Source organism: Lytechinus pictus, chromosome 5 (assembly GCF_037042905.1).
Source record: "Lytechinus pictus isolate F3 Inbred chromosome 5, Lp3.0, whole genome shotgun sequence".
Lineage (NCBI taxonomy): Eukaryota > Metazoa > Echinodermata > Echinoidea > Temnopleuroida > Toxopneustidae > Lytechinus > Lytechinus pictus.
The window spans coordinates 40651593-40672683 of record NC_087249.1 but is presented as its reverse complement, the minus strand read 5'-3'; positions in this window follow the sequence as shown (position 1 = coordinate 40672683).

The following is a 21091-nucleotide window of genomic DNA, read 5'->3' as shown; positions in this document are numbered from 1 at the left end:
TATCGTTCTCATCGTCCTCTGAAAAACGGAATGTAAGATTTTAAAGGACACCGAAAAGGGAAGATGCTTGTTAGCTCTTACAACAGTGTATTATGAGGATGTCGACTGAATGTCGACTGAATACAGTCAAACAATTACTGTTTTACTGGTAAATATGATAATTTATACGTCTTTGTAGCCATACTAGACATAATAGATTCGTCAATTTGTTCGATGGGGGAAAAACATTTCAAACACTCCAGAATAAGCGGGTTTTCGTAAGTGTTGTTGATGGCTATTGACTATAAAACAATACACTTCATCCAGGCTTCCATTTATGTATATTTCCTGTAAAGATAAATAATACTCATGTTGACAGAAGACAGGAATGAGAAAAAATTAAGGCAAATGCCGTCACCGGTGCAGGGCCTTGGGAACGATTTTTGTGTTGGGGGTGCTGAAGTGAATTTGACAAGCAAAAAAAAGTTTTTTCACTACCGTCGTTTTGGTCCCAAGGAATTAGAAAAGCAAAAAAAAAAATTGTGGTCTTTTTTAATACATTTCTACAATTAGACACACCTACCATAATTCATGGGGGTGCTGTCTATTGAAAATAATACACGCAGCACCCCCTGGGAAAATCTTGGGGGTGCTTCCCAGGGGCATGCACCGGTGTAGGTTGAATAACCACTGCGAAGCCTTCAACATTTCGGTTGCTTCCGCGATATACCTAACACTTTCATAGATGAAATTAATCCCAACTGCTTCCTTCATATTAATGTTTTTTTAATGCATTATTATGTATTCTTTTCACCAATGCCGTCATTGGCTTATTTGTTTAAAATGTCCTTATAACCACTTCATGCTAGAGTTCCAGGATTCTATTCTAATTCAAGTGCAACTTAAGAATGTAGAACTATAGGATTGAGGTTTGTTTCGCGTAATACATTTTAACAGTTGTATGACATCCGCTGTTATTGTAGTGTGTGCTTTTAAATGTAAATATGTAATGCAGAATGTATAACAAAAAATAATAATGGTGATGATAACTTTTCTGATGTGATTTTTTCGTTGACATAGTCATGAATTTTCATCAGTGGGGTGGCGGGAGGGGGGGATCGAAGCAATTCAACGGGAGAAGGGCTGAACGTGTTACGGATAGCCGCTTCCCATGCACGGTAGAGATATTGAAAACGCTCGCGCGTGAAAAATGTGATTTTAATAAAACTAAAATGGAAAATTAGGGTTTAATACAAAGAGATATATTAGTATACAAGAATAAGACGAAGATAGGAACAATGCTGGAGCATTTTAAATCACGGTTCGAAATAGGACATTTTTAATGCATGAAAAACCCCTTTTTATGTTTTAGAGTAAAACCTATATAGTATTTTTGAACCTTAAATGCTTAACATGGTAATGTACATGTATACATTTCAGTAAAAATGTGTCTTTGTGCAGGGAAGTGTAACTACTGCAGAACAGATGAATTTTCACCAGTAAAATTTAGTATATTATTCTTTTTTTTTTATCTTTCATGGATTTTCCTCAAACCTTCATCACTATTTTTTAATGCATTATTACAATAAACTTTTTATCATGATCAACTTTCTCTACAAAAAAAGTTCCTGCAGCCGATTCTCGAGAACAAATCTTTTATTGCGGAAATAACAGAAAATATTGATATGGGGTATATGAACCCTTGAAAAATTCTTGCAATAAAACCCTTTTCACTTTAATTAGACCTGTTAATTTCCTGTTATTAAAAAATGCAAACGATTATGTATGTTTTTTCCTTAAAATGTTCTGTTCTTTTATACACTATTACAGTGTGGAGCCGTGAGAAAGGGAGGAATGAATAAAGAGAGATAAGGGGGGACGAGATGCCAGTGATGAGGAATAACACATCATCATCATTAATTTTATATATTTCTTTTGGTATAATGTTATGAAAATATCACGTCGGTCAAGTCCAGCGGCGTAACAGGGTTCGGTGGCCAGGGGGGGGGGGGGCAAGAGCAAAAAATTTCCCGGTCATAAATGGTATGAACAGGCATAATGGCGTAATGAGGCGACTATTTTGAGATGGCCAGATATTGCGTATCGGGCAGAATTATAAAAAAAAAAGTTGCGAGCGAAGCGAGCGAGCAAAAATGTTGACCTTTTTAATACAAAAATCAAATTTTGTGATAGATTTTGACATTTGATTTGATTTTATTTTATTTCTGAAATAATTTCTGATGGAAAAATGCTGAATCAGCATTTTTCCATCAGAAATTATTAACAAACATAGTGTACAACAAAAAAAAAAAATAGTGATACATTTCTTTTTACAAAAATAAATACAAATAGTAATTCATTGGCATAAAATGTATATAGATAGTATTAGTTTGCAATATTATAAGTTGTACTTTGTTGAGTAGACAAAAAAATGCTGGAGACCGCTACCATAAGCAGTGCTTGACTAGGGTAGCGGCCTCATGATATCCAGAGAATAATATATTTCACATGATATCCAGAGAATAATATATATTTCACTCTTCTCTCTTTAGACTCCTTTTTTGTGGTCTGTAAGCCACTATGAACAGGATTCTTTGAGGCAGTAGCGTGAAGAGTAAAAAAAAAAAAAAACGAGGGGCACAGTATAGCACATGTGCTAAAAAAACTGCTTTATATAAGACCCGAGTGAGCGAAGCGAGCGAGAAAAAAAATCACCTTTTCATGAGAATCTAACTTTGAGCTATTTTTTTGACATTATATTCAGTAAATAAAATCATATTCTACACTTTTCCTTTGCTTTGCTTTTATTTCCTCCTTTTTTTTTTCTTTTTGAAGAACTTTTTGGGGCCATGGCCCTATCCTTCCACACGCAGTGCTGTGCGGTTGGGGTCCGGGGCGGAGCCCCCGGAACCTCTTGATATCAAAGCCATTTAAACCTCGCAGATTGCCGCTATTTTAATCAAATCGCGGGCATATACAGAATATAGCTTTTACACAACACATTTATTCAACCCAGATGCGTAATGAATCAAATATTTTGAGGGGGCAAAACATAGCAATGTGGGAATAATTTGTAAAAAGTCGACAGCGTGCAAAGCAAGCTGGAAAAAATTGCCTATTGAAATTAAATTCTAATTATGTGATATATTTTTCCATTATATTCAGCAAATAGCACATTTCATTGTTTCCATTCATTTCATTATACGTTGTCTCCTATAATTTCTTTTATTTCCTCTTGGGTGTGGAACCAAGACCCCCCTCGCGCCTGTATGCCAGTGATTGAACGGGGGCGTTATAGAGCCATTTGAAGGTTATAAATGAAGAGCCCTTCGTGGGGTCTGGGGCAAAGCCCCGGTAGCTTTAGCAAGCTTATAGCACAATGTTGTATGCAGTCCAGACTCCATCTTTCTTCCCGCTATTTAATTTCAATCATCGGCAGCCCGGTCGTGTTATTTCTTTTTTTCTTGTCCCTTTTCTTTGTTTTCCAATTTAGCTTTTGACTAATTACATTCTACCTTCGTTTCCGCTATTGTTTACCACTTTGTCATTTTTTAATCTATTTCCCACCGTGCTGTTGCATTACATAAGCCTATTTCGGAATGATTTGTTCTTTCTCAAATGTTCTTTTTTCGTACATTTTCCCGCTTTCCTTCCTTTTCCACAAAAAAAAAAGTTTTTTCTTCGTTATCTTTTCACTTTTCCCTTTACCTTTCCTTTTCCTCCTTTCCTTTTCTCCTTTCCTTCCCCTTTCCCTTTCTTTTTTCCTCCTTTTTTTTCTTTTTCCCGTTTTTTTTATTTTTCCGGTGAAATCCGCCAGGGGGCATCTTGCCCCCTGCCCCCCCCCCCGCCTGTTACGCCACGGGTCAACCTTGCAAGTACCGCGGACTCGTGGCTGCTGGTATGATTTATAGAGCTTCCCGGTTATGCCACGGGGATTGATCGCTTCATGGTCATTGGCGCAACTAAAATTTCTGAGCCTGAGCTCAGTGATTTTTTTTTTGCGTTGTACGGCTTCTCAAAATCGTGGAATCACCTTGAACAATGCCGCCTATCTAGAATGATAGATGATGAAAAGCCTCCATGCGATGTATCATATTGGCCGTGTTCATCTGTCACGCCCCCCCCTGTTACACCCACAAATGTAATAATCGCCCACAAATGTAATAACGCCCACAAATGTAATAACACTTTACCCACAAATGTAATAACGCCCACAAATGTAATAACACTTTACCCACAAATGTAATAATTTCACCCACAAATGTAATAATGCACTTTACCCACAAATGTAATAATTTTTGATCGCCCACAAATGTAATAATGACTTTACCCACAAATGTAATAAATTTGAAGGGATTTTTGGCGAATCCGTTCTAAACTAAAATCCTATAGTAATGCGTTCATATAGCACAAAAGTGCAAAGTCTTTTTTCCAGACCCGGTTAATAAAACATTATAGTATAAGTCCAAAGTCTTTTTCCAGACCCGGTTGTTTCAAAATTATAATATACGTCCAAAGTCTTTTTTCCAGACCCGGTTAATTAAAAAATGATAATGCAAGTCCAGAGTCTTTTTTTCAGACCAATTTGTTTCAAAAATTGTAATATAAGTCCAAAGTCTTTTTTCCAGACCCGGTTGTTTCAAAATTATAATATACGTCCAAAGTCTTTTTTCCAGACCCGGTTAATTCAAAAATGGTAATGCAAGTCCAAAGTCTTTTTTCAGACCCAGTTGTTAAAAGAATTATAATATACGTCCAAAGTCTTTTTTCCAGACCCGGTTGTTTCAAAAGTTATTATATAAGTCCAAACTAAGATACGATAATGATATTCGAGTGGAATAAAAATGAGAATCGAGCTTAGTCTTTTCTCCAGACCCAGTTAATTAAAACTGGTGGAAAAGTAACAAAGACCCCAACTCTCTTATTAATGTTAAATAACATGGAAATATAGCGTAGTCTTTCATCCAGATCTTTCAAATAACAAATGAATAAAAATAATAATAAATTAGTAATAATAAAAAAGCAAACAAAGACCCACGATCCTATAAATGTTGAATAACATGGAAATATATCGTAGTCTTTCCTTAAGACCCAGATCTTTCAAATAACAAATGAATAATAATAATAATAAATTAGTAATAATAAATAAAGCCAACAAAGACCCACGATCCTATTTATGTTGAATAACATGGAAATATAGCGTAGTCTTTCCTCCAGACCCAGATCTTTCAAATATGAAATGATGAATAATAATAAATTGGTAATAATAAAAAAGCAAACAAAGACCCAAGATCCTCTTTATGTTTAAAAACATGGAAATATAGCGTAGTCTTTCCTCCAGACCCAATTATTTCAAAATAACCAAAATCATTTAAAAAGAATAACAGAATCTAAGACCCAACTATCCTTCAAACTAAGAACCTTCAATAAATAAAAGCTTAGAGAGTTTTCTTTATTCCAGACCTTGTCATTTTCAAAAATAAGATAAATGAAATCCTCATAACTAAGACATATTCTTGTGCCTGTTCAAGATGAATAAGATGATTGGGGGAGTATTTCATCAACATTAATGTCCGACAAGTTGTCAGATCTGACAACTGTCCTTGATGTTGATTGGCTAAGAAGCAGTGCTACCATGGTAAGTGTCGGATAAAACGTCAGACAACTCCTTTCATGAAATGCTCCCCGGGCTCTAAGTTTTGATGTTGTTTTTTTTATTATAAATTCCTTTGCCTGGAAGAAAAAGTGAATGTTTAATTACATCATTTATTACAGGATGTTAGGCTGGAAGAGGGTAAAACAATTTTTGTTCTTTTTTTTTTGATAAACTGGTCTGGTCAAATTAAGTATGCGTTATCACAAGGGTTTTATAGTTTGGAAGATGCTGGGGTCTAAGTTTTAAGATTAATGTTTCGCTTAATTTGTATTTTTAAGAGAACTGCGTGAGGGTTAAAGACAACACTCTAAACCCAAGCATTTTAAGCGGGTTTAATTTTGAAGATTGGTCTTAGCTGTGATTTCTTTCAATATTTGTTTATCTTTTAAATTACCGGGTCTAGACGAAAGACTAAGCATAATACTCGTGTTATTCCACAAGAATAAGAATATGACAAAGTCTTTTGTTTTTAAGATTGTTAAAATCATTTTTAAATTACTGGGTCTCGAATAAAGACAACGCTCTTAACATGTGCTTTTCTATATGCATGGTCTTAATTTGGAGGATTGTTGGTTCTCAGATTCGTTGTTGGGGGTTGGGTTTTATTGATTTTTTTTATTCTTGAAATAATTGTGTCTGGAGGAAAGTCGATCTTCGACAGTCGGTCTTCGTGTTATTCCACAGTAATTAGATTATTGGGTATTCGTTTTAGAATATTTGTAAAAACTATTTTTTTTTATAATAACCAAGTCTGGAGAAAGGATTCCAGGGGGGACAGGGGGACGTATGTGTCCCCCTACTATTCAAAATAGTAGGGGGACACACTATCAAATGTCCCCCCTACTATTTCTTTTTTTTATGATGGTAAGAAATTCATCATTCAAAATCGAAATAATTTGTATTTTATAAATGTATTTTAGGACGAGATGACTTTACTTTCGGGTGATAACCTTTTTTTTGCTTGTCAAATTTTCCAGACCCTTGTCCCCCTACCTTTTGGGAGAGATTTCCGCCCCTGGTCGTAGTATTATTAAAAATAAATGGGTGTGGGATAAAGACATATTTTTTACTGGGTGAAACTTTGGAAAATTGGTCTTAGATTTGGAGTTTTTTAATTAATTTTTTGAATAGCCAGGTCTGGAGGAAAGAGTACGCTTGATTCTCAATTTACCCTTAGAGTATATATTCACAATATACGCCGTATACATTGTAAGTTAAAACAACAACAAAGACATTAATTCCACTAGTTTTGATTTACTGGGTCTGGAAAAAAGACTTAGCTCGATTCTCATTTTTATTCCACTGGAATATCATTATCGTATCTTAGTATGGACTTATATTAAAATTTTTGAAATAAACAGGTCTGAAAAAAGACTTTGGACTTATATTAAAATTTTTTAAACATCCGGGTCTGGAAAAAAAGACTTTGGACTTATATTGTGATTTTGATTTTTTAAACAACTGGGTCTGGAAAAAGACTTTGGACATATATTATAGTTTTTGAAACAACCGGGTCCGGAAAAAAGACTTGGACTTATATTATAATTTTTTAAACATCCGGGTCTGGAAAAAAGACTTTGGACTTATATTGTGATTTTAATTTTTTAAACAACTGGGTCTTGAAAAAGACTTTGGACATATATTATAGTTTTTGAAACAACCGGGTCTGGAAAAAGACTTTGGACTTATACTATAATTTTTGAAACAACCGGGTCTGAAAAAAAGACTTTGGACTTATATTATAATTTTTGAAACAACCGGGTCTGGAAAAAAAACTTTGGACTTATATTATTAATTTTGAAACAACCGGGTCTGGAAAAAAGACTTTGGACATGTAATATAATTTTTGAAACAACCGGGTCTGGAAAAAGACTTTGGACTTATATTATAATTTTTGAAACAACCGGGTCTGAAAAGAAGACTTTGGACTTATATTACAATTTTTTAAACAACTGGCCAGGTCTGAAAAAAAGACTTTGGACTCATATAATAATTTTTGAAACAACCGGGTCTGGAAAAAAGACTTGGGACTTGCATTATCATTTTTGAATTAACCGGGTCTGGAAAAAAGACTTTGGACGTATATTATAATTTTGAAACAACCGGGTCTGAAAAAAGACTTTGGACTTGTACTATAATGTTTTATTAACCGGGTCTGGAAAAAAGACTGCACTTTTGTGCTTTATGAACGCATTACTATAGGATTTTAGTTTAGAACGGATTCGCCAAAAATCCCTTCAAATTTATTACATTTGTGGGTAAAGTCATTATTACATTTGTGGGCGATCAAAAATTATTACATTTGTGGGTAAAGTGCATTATTACATTTGTGGGTGAAATTATTACATTTGTGGGTAAAGTGTTATTACATTTGTGGGCGTTATTACATTTGTGGGTAAAGTGTTATTACATTTGTGGGCGTTATTACATTTGTGGGCGTTATTACATTTGTGGGTGCAACACCCCCCCCCCTCTCGAGAATTTCCATCTCTAAATTCTCATCTGAAAGTGAGTTGATGAGTTGCTGTTTCATCGGGTATAAGCCTTTAAAAGTATAGCTTTTAAAGCACACCTTCTGATCTGTTGGGGTACCTAACATGTAGCACAGTACCACTGGCGGATCCAGGGGGGGGGGGAGGGGGGCACAGCCGGCCCGTGCCCCCCTTGAGAGGCACAATTAAAATTTGTAATGTAAAAATGTTGGTAAAACAGAAGTGTGCCCCCCCCCTTCAAAAGTGAAGACCTTTTTTTTTTTTTTTTTTGCTTGTAACATATTTCCGTGGAAGAAATCCCCTTAATTTTTTGTTGAAACCCTATTTTTTGTATCGATTTCATGGAAGTATTACTTTTGCAATCGGTACTAATCCTAACCCTAGGACTTAGAAGGGGCGGCACTAAATGTAGAGCCCTAGAGGGGGTTAGGGGGAGAAGAAAAAGAGGAAGAAAGGACAAAGAGGAACTAAGGGTATCAAAAAGGGAGGCGTAAGTCGTGACACTCCATACTGCAAAAACTCCGGTGTTGATTTAACACCAGCTCGGAATCTATATGTCCACACCGGAGAAGTATTGAAACAACACCCGTTCGGAATCAAACCAATGCTGTTTTAATATTAATTGGTGTTGTATAAACACCTATCTGGTTTTAGATCAAAACAAAAACACTTCTCTGGTGTATTAGATTCCGGGCTGGTGTTAAATCAACACCAGAGTTTTTTCAGTGCATATTACCTCCATAATTCATTACATTTAGCGATAAAGTTGACGTCACCTTTTAGTTGTCTTGTGTAATATTTGAAAAAATGTCTTATCATCTTTTTATTTGCCATTTTTACCTGGTGGCATCCCTGGTAGTAATGACAAAGTACTGCAGTAAAAGTAAAAAGTAAAGTGAAAATGTTGATGTCTTACAAATGGAAACCGATCCTTAAAATAAGGCGAAAAGAGAGAAAAAAATTTGAAAATGTTTAACCGTGTTAAAAAGACCTAAATATGATTTCCATGCTAATTCCAGTTTTCTGAAAGTTTTCAGTGTTATTTACCGATACAATAGTAATAAAAGCCCTCGTTGTAATATGATTCTATTGTTTAACATTTTTATTCTTTCGTTAATTATCAAAAAGATCTAAATAGAATGTAACTTTTCGTTATTCCTTGTGTGGTTCCTCAGCACCAGTCCTTTCAACTAATGAGGGAAGTAATGCAGAGTGGACAGGTCTGAAACGGATGTTTGAAACGTAAAGTAAGTGATGTTCAATGAGATGCATTTCGCCAATATATTGATTTGGCAAGGATTAATTGATTATTATTCAATTTCAAAGTAAAAAAATTGCTCCATGAATAGTTTCGTTTGCTAGTCAGCCCATCTCGCATTTACCTGTAGATTAACCGGTAAACTGCCAATTCGTCTACTGCCAACTCTCCCACTCAACACATGGTCTAACTGCATTTAGTCTGATACAATTCCGTCAATCAACATTTCGTCTAACAACCATTTGGTCCAATTACCATTTGGTCCAATCATCACTTCGTCTAATCACCTGTAGTTCTATGACCATTTCGTCTCATAACCAGGTGGTCTAATATCCATTTAATTTCCATTCATTTTGCAGGTATGGCTATTGGACCAACTGGTTATTACACGAAATAGCAATTAGACCATGTGGACAAACTGATGGTAGACCAAAGGATAGAAGACGAGTTTGGTAATTGGACGAATTGACATTGGACCAAATGAAAATAAACCGATTAACCCGCCTTCAGGGAACTAATGGCGGTCATAACAGCCTTCGAAATAGTTGCGATAGAGCGGTCCTCTGATTGCTTGCTTACAAGCATTCATGTCTTATTAGCAATCAGGTAAAAAAAAATCACTATTTTACCAAGAAAAAAAAAAGGTTTTTAATAGCTTTTGAAATGAGCCAGTAGTGTTTCTATGTCAGTGAACAAATTATTTTTTGCTTGGAATATTTGAGTCCATGCACCCTTCTATAAAATGATACCCAATACGAATTGCTCTATTATACATATAGCCTGTCAAGAACGCAACATATCCAGATGATAATTCACTTTCAGTATGTAGATCAACACGGGTGAAATTATAATTGCTTTTGTTAACGCCTTTTACCTCGGACATTCAACATGTTTTGTATGGACTCGTCGTGACCAGATTCTATTCACGCCAATTAGTGCTTATCACTGTGGGTAATGGTATCGAAGTGCACGGGCGTTGTAAGGAGCGTTTCCTGCGTGGCTATGAATGGTGAATAATAATTATTAAAATAGTGGGCTTTTTGTAATCATCCTCTCTAAAAGCATGTCAGGAGTTGATGACCATAAGCTTTCGCGGATGTCATGCTCGTTGTTTTCTAGCTCCCGATCAAAGGTTGCACCGTTACCGTTTGACGAAGCTAAAACGGGTGTTATGGGTAATACCGCCCCCAGTTTATGTGTCTCGACTACCTCAAACTCCCTCCCGACTTCATCTGTTTGGACCATCACTCCATCACCGCTCTGCTCGCTTCCGCGGGACGGTTAATTGTAACGCGTGGAAGCGGTGATGATCAACCTTTGAAAAATTGACGCTATTGACAAGACCACGGAAACGGATTGCCATCGCGCCGATTGTGAGGCGCAGATGATATTAAACCTTTTTCGCTCTCTGTTTAATTGACAGGAACACATATATGCTCCATGCTTTCCAATCATGAGCGTCTATTATGATTATTGGTTGTCATTTTTTTTTACTTGTACCCCACCTAGAGAGGGGCTTTGCCATCTTTCGCTAATGCATTCAGCTTCACTGTGCTAATGAAGCACTCGAGTAAAGGAAGAAAACGCATGGAATTCAGTTAGGTTTCCTTCTTAGAACATCGGATTTTGATTTGAAAGCTTTTGTTAAAAGCTGACTCGCCTTTCCTTACTCGGATTACTTCGATTCGATTTTTCATCACTTGGAATTCTTTTACTGTTCAACGTTAAAGGAAATATTACTACTTGGACATCATTTTGAAATGCTATATTGGGATACATACACCATATACATCGATAAACAAAGCTGGATTAATATAAATTCACCTTGAAGTGGGAAAATTGATCGTCGGATACACACTCGAAATCGACCGAAAACTCTCGAAAAGGTAGGTTAAGCATTTTTTGGAACGATTAAGCGACCTTGAACTTTGGGGGAAAATACCACAACAAAATTTTCTTGTTTTCGAAGGGTTACGTTCAATTCAAAATATGTATTTACCATTGTATGATAAAATCATGAAAGATGTCGTCATAATTAGTGACAGAATAAAAAGATTATCATCTTTGACTTTTTTGCTGTCACTTTTGCTTCAAACAATAATACATTTTGCAAACTTATCTATCAACTTCACTTTGCCAATTATAGGCTAGTCGTTGGGTTTTGTTTAGATTTAATGTGAACTGAGTTGTTGAGTTGAACTGATTTATATATCTTTTAGAACTAAACAAAGCGATACATCTAACTCGTTCAAGGGTGATTAGATTTTCTTCGAGTTTCGTGTTTAACTCTTATGTCATCACGGTTATTGTGGTTTATTGCACCATATTCTGGTTCATGTCTTCTGATCACATGCATGCCTATTTATTGTTATTATTCTTTCATACAAAATTACAGACGAAGATGATACTTATCAGAGAATAATAAACGGTACAAAATATGTATATACATAATGTGCGGATTATAAAGGTATAATCGTATGTGATTTTGAAAATATTTCAAATGAATATCCATACAATTTTATTTTATAACAAGAACTCTGGTTCATGTGACTTCTGAAGGTTTCCATGGCGAAGACGAAGAGTGTATAGTAGTGATTTTGTCCGGTTCAACTACTATTCAACAGCTCTTGCAAATTTGCAATCCATATTCTGTTAAATGGAATCAACGAATAGGCCTCAGGTAGTAGTCCTTGTTGTTAAGGATGCTGGTACATTGCATGTTCCGAAAGAGCCCTCATTTTTGGTTTACTCCTTAAGTACTGGTATAGCCAGAGGTCAGCTGCTTTAATGAAGCAAGGACTGATACAACCTACCCAAACTTTCATCACATGATGCGATAATAGCATGGATGTCATGCATAATAGCATGCATGTCTTCGAAACATGTCTTCGAAACAATAAACATTCTTATTCATATATTTATTTGGAACAAATTGCTACATAGCTTTGTGCCATGCGAATTACTCTTCTTTATTCTTTAAATTCACTGTTGGAAATCCAGTGACCCCCTTCCTCTTCCTTTCCAGCAAATTATTTTGTGTAATTATTCCTAGTAATGATTTTTTTCAGGCATACGAAATCTCAAGTATCAACTAAAATAACTTTGCTGCAATCAGCGTTGGGCAGAATTCGGTGTATAGTGGCGGTGGTGGTAATAGTAGTTATCTTAATGTCTACCAAGAAGGCATGAATGCTTCTTATAGCAATCAATCAGAGTACCGATGACTTAATGTCCTCTCCGATGGACCTCATAATGAGGATCAATGACTTACTGTGTAGCAGGACACTTGTAGTACACCGACTGGGTTTCGAACCCGGGTTTGCCGGATCGCAAGAAGACCGCTCTGTCAACTGAACTACCGCACACAAATTTCGATTCCATAATTTGATTTTGTGGAATACTAAAAATACCCAGCAAAAACCTGTGTGCAAAGAAGCCTTTAATAAATCGGACACTCTAATTCCAAGGATTGAAAATAAATCTAGATCGGCTGTAAATAGTGACCAGCCGAATTTTGAATTGATTTTCAATCTTAAAGTTTAACTTTTAAATCTCAAAAGATTTAAAATCAAATCCTTTAGATTTTTATTCAAATCTTAGGTTTAGGTTTAAATTTAAAAGATTTAGGTTTACATCTAAATCTAATATTCGGCTGGTCACTATTCACATCCGATCTGGATTTATTTTAAATCCTTGGAATTTAAAGTGTACCCATCAATAGAAAATGCCTTTCAAGTTTATCATCACGTTCTTTCGGATGTATGTTCTTTTACTCTGCTGAGTGTACGCAGGTGGTACATCGGGTCATGGTGTACGTGCACTGTAAAAAAAGAAGGTTTGCCCAATATTGGGTAAAATGGGAATATGCATGTTGGTTGGGTAAAAAGATACCAAATATTTTGTAAATTTTACGTAACGTTGCGTTGAAATGTACCCTTAAAACATGCATTTTTCCCAATATGGAGTTTCATTTCTACCCAATATTGGGTCAAAATTTACTCACAGTGTTTTTCGAGTGCAAGTCGTAAGTTTACTAGGTTTATACTTGAGCAACTGTCTATGCAGGATTGCGTAAGAAATGGGAAAATTCATATATTAACAATCATCATGAAACTGGATTCGTCTTGTTTTGCAACTGTTCAGTCAATGTCCTTGCGAGCCAACATCTCGCATTGTTTTAATCCTTGATCCAATTTAAGTGACCCTTTCTCAAGCAGTCTGAAGAGGTGCTGTGCAATCAAAGAGGATAATTGGGACATAGATGCACCGTATGTTCCGGTCATCATTGGCCTATATAGATGGTGATATAACATCTGGGTGTAATCACTCATCTCATTAATTGTGCATGTGTTTATTGCTTTCCACATGACCCCCGAAGATTCCTTGGGTAACCTGTACCTCTCTATATGCCAATAAAACACTTCAACTCTGATCTACTAATACGCCCCTGGACCATCCCAGCATAATAACTAATACCAGGGGAGTCATGTACAAAAAGTCACATACCCCTTTCATAAACCCATCCTCCAATTAGCCGCCTAAGAGTAATGCGGATAATTCAATAAAAATTGCGTTCACAAACTCCGAAAATAATCCGCACTATTTTTACGAGCGCCCGTCCTGAAAAAGGCGGATAATCGTCATGACAACTGCACACGCCCCCTCCGATGCGGTTGTGTTGGAAAAGGGTGACCTTGTGACCGCACCATGGCAATTATCCGCATCATTTGAAAATGCGTGCAAACTCTGGTCCCGATGCCGCTATTATGCGGATAATTGCAGCATCAAAATAATGCAGATAACTCTGGTCCTTCTCCGATTTTACGACCAAAATATGCTGCTATTAGCCGCATAATTGGGTTTATGAAAGGGGTAAGATTGAGTAAAAATTCACCGCATATTGGGTAAAAAGGGAACAAGGATGTTTGCTGCGTATTTTTCCCCTCGTATTGGAAAAAATAAAATGCAAGCTTAAAGAGTAAATTCCAACGCAACATTGCGTAAAATTTACAAAGTATCATTTTACCCAGCAAGCATACATGTTCCCATTTACCCAATATTGGGTAAAATGTTTTTAGACTGTTTGAAACTATGTTATAATTATGTTTCTTTTTCATTTAAACCAAATGGAAAAAGTAGTGAAAATGCATGCGTTTGTCTTGTAAATCTTTAAACGAAACTTAATAACCAGCTATAGGCCTACCTAATTGTCAGATTAATTGATCATGGACAAGATGGAGGGTTCGACTGTCGACAAGTCAGTCCTCTGTATAATGCACCATTTTTCCCTGGATATTAGGGGGATTCAAAAACAGAGTAAATGTATTCAAATGCCCGTCATAATTATGCCATAGATCAGCTGGGAGGTCTTTTTCTCAGTCTTCGAAAATTGCATACTGGTGAACCGGTACAGTAGCTTTGTCCTATATATGTTTCGGAACTGACAAAAAATTGCAAATTAGTCGTTTGTCTAGAGTCAAGGACAAAACTGCTGTTTTGAATCACCAATCTTTCGTCGACAAAGACTTCTTTGTTGATCTTTGTCAGGAAGGGTATATAACAATTCCTCTATTCATGAATCTTCCCTAATTCTCTTATTTCACCGTGACACCTTGTTCATCCCACACAGCAAAAAATGCGGTGTTAACCGGTGTACATAGAGGACCACACCAGTTATTTTACACCGGTGTTAAATTGACAGTGTTAGTTTAGCACCTATAGGTGTTATTGCAACACCTTTGGTTGTTACATGTACACTCTTTGGTGTTATATTCAATCTCTAGGGTGTAATTTAAAACCAGAGGGTGTGGTCCTCTATTAACACCCACTGGTTTCAGATTTAACACCACAGTTTTTACAGTGCATGTCAGCTCATTTTTGGCAATAAGAGGGGCCAATCTCACCTAGTATACTTGCTGGATAGACTTTTAATCTATTCAGCTATTTATTGTTACTTTACCCGACTTGTGCCTATTATGAGCTTCTCAATCTGTAACTGTTGCACTCGGTCACTTTTAGATATGCACTTAAATGTTGTACATTAATTATAAAAGTGATCATATGGTTTCCGATGATGAAGGACAATACCACGAATATACACACTTTGATAACATCAACCATTTTATTTCACCACTTGACTAAAATAAAAGATGGATTGTGAAAGGTAACCCTTTAATATCCAGATTCATACAAGAAAAATCTTGCTACTCGGAAAAGCCGAGATTTGGCGCCAAACTGTGCATACACCAGCCTGTGTCAAGTGCTTAGTGAGATCGCGAATGTATTTAATATAAAAGTTAACTCATGAGCAAACAGCCATGATGGACAACGTAGACAATTTTCATTTTAAAGGTAATGCCAATGCTTCGTGATAATTTAACCTTTCCTCATAATACCCACATTATATTTATGTCAGTCAAGATTATCTTGATTATCTGATACGCGTTTTTCGTTTTTTCAGATATGCCTTCTACTTCTGTGGTTGAGTGTTAACACTCCGTCAAGATTTCATGCTGTATATATATTTTTTTCTATTTTCGGCCTCACCAATGTTTCCAAAGTGTAGATAGCTCTGGGGAACCTTGATTTAAGCTATGCCTACCATTAATTTCTTTATTTTCCTTCAATTCCTTTAATTTCCTTTAATTCAAGAGTTGCCAAAGCTTTTCTACGAGTATAATTTTTCACACACACACACATAAATATATATATATATATATATTATATGGAGCGTTGTGGCCCAGTAGATTAGTCTCCGGACTTTGAAACAGAGGGTCGTGGGTTCGAATCCCAGCCATGGCGTAATTTCCTTCAGCAAGAAACTGATCCACAATGTGCTGCACTCAAGCCAGGTGAGGTAAATGGGTACCGGTAGGAAGTAATTCCTTAAAAAACTGTGTGCGCTGTGAACGCCTAGCTTAGCCGGGTAAGAGCGCCTTGAGCACCTAACAAGGTGGATAAAAGTACATGCGCAATATAAATATCCTATATATATATATATATATATATATATGTGTGTAAAGTTATACATGTACAACAGCTTTGGCAACTCTTTTTATTTAAATATTGTAAAGAAATGGATGAAGAGAACAATGGTAGGCGCATTGTTCTCTTCATCCATTTCTTTACAATATATATATATATATATATATATATATACAGTGCGTCCCAGAAAAAACGAAACCGAAATTAAGCGACTATTTATCATATCATAACTTAATCACAAATACAATAGATAAATGACCTACCAATGGAAAGCTTAGAATCTCCTCTTTCATCTGATATTACTTAGATTATTCCTCATTCACGCATGAGTGAGAAAAAACAATTTGAAGAAAGGATACCAAAAACTCATTTGGCGGGGGGTATCTGAATTTCAAAAAGAAAATCACATGCCTAAGAAGTTCAATATCTGTTCTTTTATTTGATACCTTAATCACACAAAATGGTCAAGAAGTAAGAAAGTTATGTTCCCTCGAAACAATGCTTGTATTTCCATAATTTCATTAAATAAACGTGTTTTCACCGGTTTCCCGCAGAAGCTATCGCATGGTTAACAAAAGACTTAATGCATGGCTGATCGTCAACAATACGGAGTGTCGAGTGAGTTTGAACGCTAGCCTGTAAAACCTCTTCATTTTATGAAATTATTGAAATTCAAGCCTTATTTCAAATAACCAGAACTTTCTTATTTCTTGGCCATTTTCTGTAATTGAGGTATCAAATTAAAGAACAGATATTGAACTTTTTAAAAGTGTGGTTTTCTTTTTGAAACCCAGATACAGCCCGCCAAATGACTTTTTGGTATCCCCTCTTCAGATTGTTTTTGCTCACTCATGCGTGAATGAGAAATTATCTAAGTAATTTCAGATGAAAGAGGAGATTCTAAGCTTTACAATGGTAGGTCATTTGTCAATTGTATTTGTGATTAAGTTATGATAAATCATCGATAAATCTCGGTTTCGTTTTTTGTGGGACGCACTGTATATATATATATATTTATATATATAGATCAATCATACGCTTTTTCGAAGTTTTCGACTCTGTTGCCACAGTCACATCTACATAACCTATCAAAGCCGATTTTCTTTTTGTATTAAGGAGTTTTTATTGACAACTTCAATTCATATACAAATTAAAATACATATAACAAATAGAAGTTTGATGTCTTTACAAATTGATAAATACCTTGACAACTCATAAATTAAAAACTATTTTTTTCCTGTTACAATAAAACACAATGTCAGACATCTTCCAATACAGAAATATAATTAAAGGTAAATTCCAGTTCTGGTAACGATCTCAAAATGACTTTTTACAGAATCTAATATAATGACCACCCAAGTGTCTGTTTAATTGTATGAATGAAAAATATGTGCCAAAGGATTCTGGAAGAAATTGTGTAATTGCCGAGAAATAAGCAAAATAAGCACGGATTCGGTCACTTCCGTCGGGTCTTTATTCCAGCAATAATAATACTCTGTCCCACGTGTTGGCGATCTTTAGTGTGATCGTATTTCAGCTTAGATTTTATGATTTCACAAGGTTCAGTTTATGTAACTGTACCAGATCTAGATCCACGATGATATAGTCATACTTAACCTTGGTTTTACAGACTTTCTCACGAAATCAGTGTTTTACTGCAACTACGTTCATTTAGCTTTAACGTTGATGATAATAATATGCATTAAGAATAAACTTCTACAATAACTTCAACATATTTTCCCAGTGTCAAATATTAACATAAAAAAGAGATTTTAAAATACACAAAAACAAATGATTATGTCATTCGACTTAAACGTAATCGATCAGCCTGGGGATGGGTATATTTATGTCGTTGGTGTGGCGTCGACATAATACTGCGCATTACCTTTAAACTCAATTGCTTTCCCTTTGACTGATGGGAGAGAGGTTGTCATTTTCTTCTTGAACTGCATGTAGAGATAACTGGAGGCTGTCTACGAAATGTGTACCCAGTCAAAGCATGACTGTTGAATGTTATCATCTTCGTTTAATGCTGTCAGAACAGTTTAGTTTGACTGATCATGAATTGTGAGTGTCATCTAGAGTGATTCAATCAGCAGCAGACATTATCTGAGTGGAGTAAATTCAGCAGCAACAACATCAACAACATAGTTCCCATCTAACGATTAAGCACATTAAATTATGAGCCCTATTTTGTCATGTTTGTAATTTGAGCTAAACAATTACTGCATGGTTGTGTGATTACACTCTAAAAAATGTTGGGCAACATACGGTCCACACAACAATTGGTTAAAACTTTATCCAATTCTGGGTAGTTTTCAACCAATACTGTGTAGTTTTCACCCAAAGCACATATTATTGGTGTAAAACTACCCAGAATTGGATAAAGTTTTAACCAATTGTTGTGTGGACCGTATGTTGCCCAACATTTTTTAGAGTGTAGATATAAAAAAAGCCTTAGCAACATACATGTTTGTTGGGTAAAATAGTCGTTAAAATCTTTGTTTTACATGTATCTTTTAAACATGACATTGTTAAGCATTTACTCAACCTCTGGTTTTATTTTATATAAGACAATGCATGCGCTCAATAATCACATTGTGATATAGATTTGCATGATATGCCTATAAGTGAATCTTTTGTAATAAATGCCGAGTAAGTTTGTTTAGAAAAACATAAACGCAGCATGACAATATTTTGAGAATCTTGGATGTGAATTTACAATACCTAAGTTATAAATTCCTTAAGTGCTCATATCCTCAAATGATACATGTATATATAACCACAACAATTCTCTTTATAATTCGACACACGTTAAAGATACCACATAAACTAGTTACTGTCAGTATCAACAGAAACATTTTGTGTACCAATGAATACGTCTATACAGAGTTCGGCCAACATTTCAAAATAAGCATTTTGCATAATTTTCTTGTTTCTGCATGAATCTATCTATTAAAGGTTAATGAATGGCAATGGGTAGGTCAACGTTCCGAATGATTTATCTGTAAAAATGAAATTTGAGACATTATTACATAACAAGGGCTTCAAAATAGTCAAGGGTAGTCTGTATTCTATTAGATCTACGGGTATCTATTCAAATCCATGATTGAAATGAGTTTTTGCACAAACTCAAGATAATAATTTATACATGGCATGAATGAATGATAACAGAATAAGGAATTATTTACAGTATCTGGTATTGGAATTGAATTACAAACAAAATGTTGTATCATTGCCGAATCTGATATCAAAGAGAGGGAGGTAATAAAAGAATTTATTGGTAATGATTGTGACGATGATGTAAAGCTTTTCGGATAAGCGAGTGCGATAACGCCATCCACCCCCGCTTTCAAGACTTGTTTGATACAACATTTTTTTAAATAATGTCTTGATTTCGTAATCAGTAATTTTTTGTTAAATGAATCCTGAATAAATTTGAGCAAGAATGTACGCGATTCCAGCTATACCCCGAACGAAAATAAATTAAAGGGGAATCCAGCCTTGGCCATAAAATGTTGTGTTGGGAAGGAGAAAAATAAATTAAACAGAATGGTAAAAGTTTGAAAGAAATCAGACAAGCAATAAGAAAGTTAAAGCTGCTTTAAAATTGAGATCACTAATACTATGTAGATTTCAAATTGGCAACTGGGTAAGTAAATTTTGACAAGGGGCAAAGACAACTTCCCCATAGGCCATGTACTATGTTATCAGGGATTTGTGGTTTTCTCCTAAGTACCCATTCCCCTGGGGCAGCAATCTAAATATAACCCAGGTAGTATATTGTTTTATGTCCTCATGAAACAAAAATATAATTTGAAATAAAACTCTTGGGAAAAATGACATGTTAGCCATAATATGTATTATAGTACATGGAAGAGTAGTCCTTGCCCTACATCACTATGACATCCCACATGTGGCCAATTTGAAGTCTCCATGCTTATAGTGATTACCAATATATACAACTTTTAAAAATTCATATCTTTCTTGTTGTTCGTCCAATATTGTTCAAACTTTTACCTATCAACTTGTCTGAGTTTTATTTTCCTGGATTCCCCTTTAATTGAAGTATTTTCAAGATTTTAGCTCAGCCGACTATCCTTCTCTTGAGCGAAAATTGAAGTTTTCAATTAAAAACAAAGATATAACGGTCCTGACCGCCGATCATGGATGTGATAACCATTTGAGTTATCGCCGATTTGACTCGTTATATAGCCTTTGTAATATAATAAAATGTTTTATAATACATCTAAAAGCGAGGAGGAGAAGTGACAGTTATTTGTGAGGGTTTTTGTACTTTTGAATTTTGGTAGAAGAAACTGACATAACTTTGTGAAAGTCTTTAATGTTATAAATATGTTTCTTTTGGCAGCCCCACCCCCTTCTTCTTGTAGTGTTCAACCAAGAATCCGATTATAAAGAGAGGTATAATAATAATAATAATATAGGGTATTTATATTGCGCACATATCCACCTTGTTAGGTGCTCAAGGCGCTCCTATATTACCCGGCTAAGCTAGGCGTTCATAGCGCACACAGCTTTTTAAGGAATTACTTCCTACCGGTACCCATTTACCTCACCTGGGTTGAGTGCAGCACATTGTGGATCAGTTTCTTGCTGAAGGAAATTACGCCATCGCTGGGATTCGAACCCACGACCCTCTGTTTCAAAGTCCGAAGACTAATCCACTGGGCCACAACGCTCCACAGTCTCCATATAAAC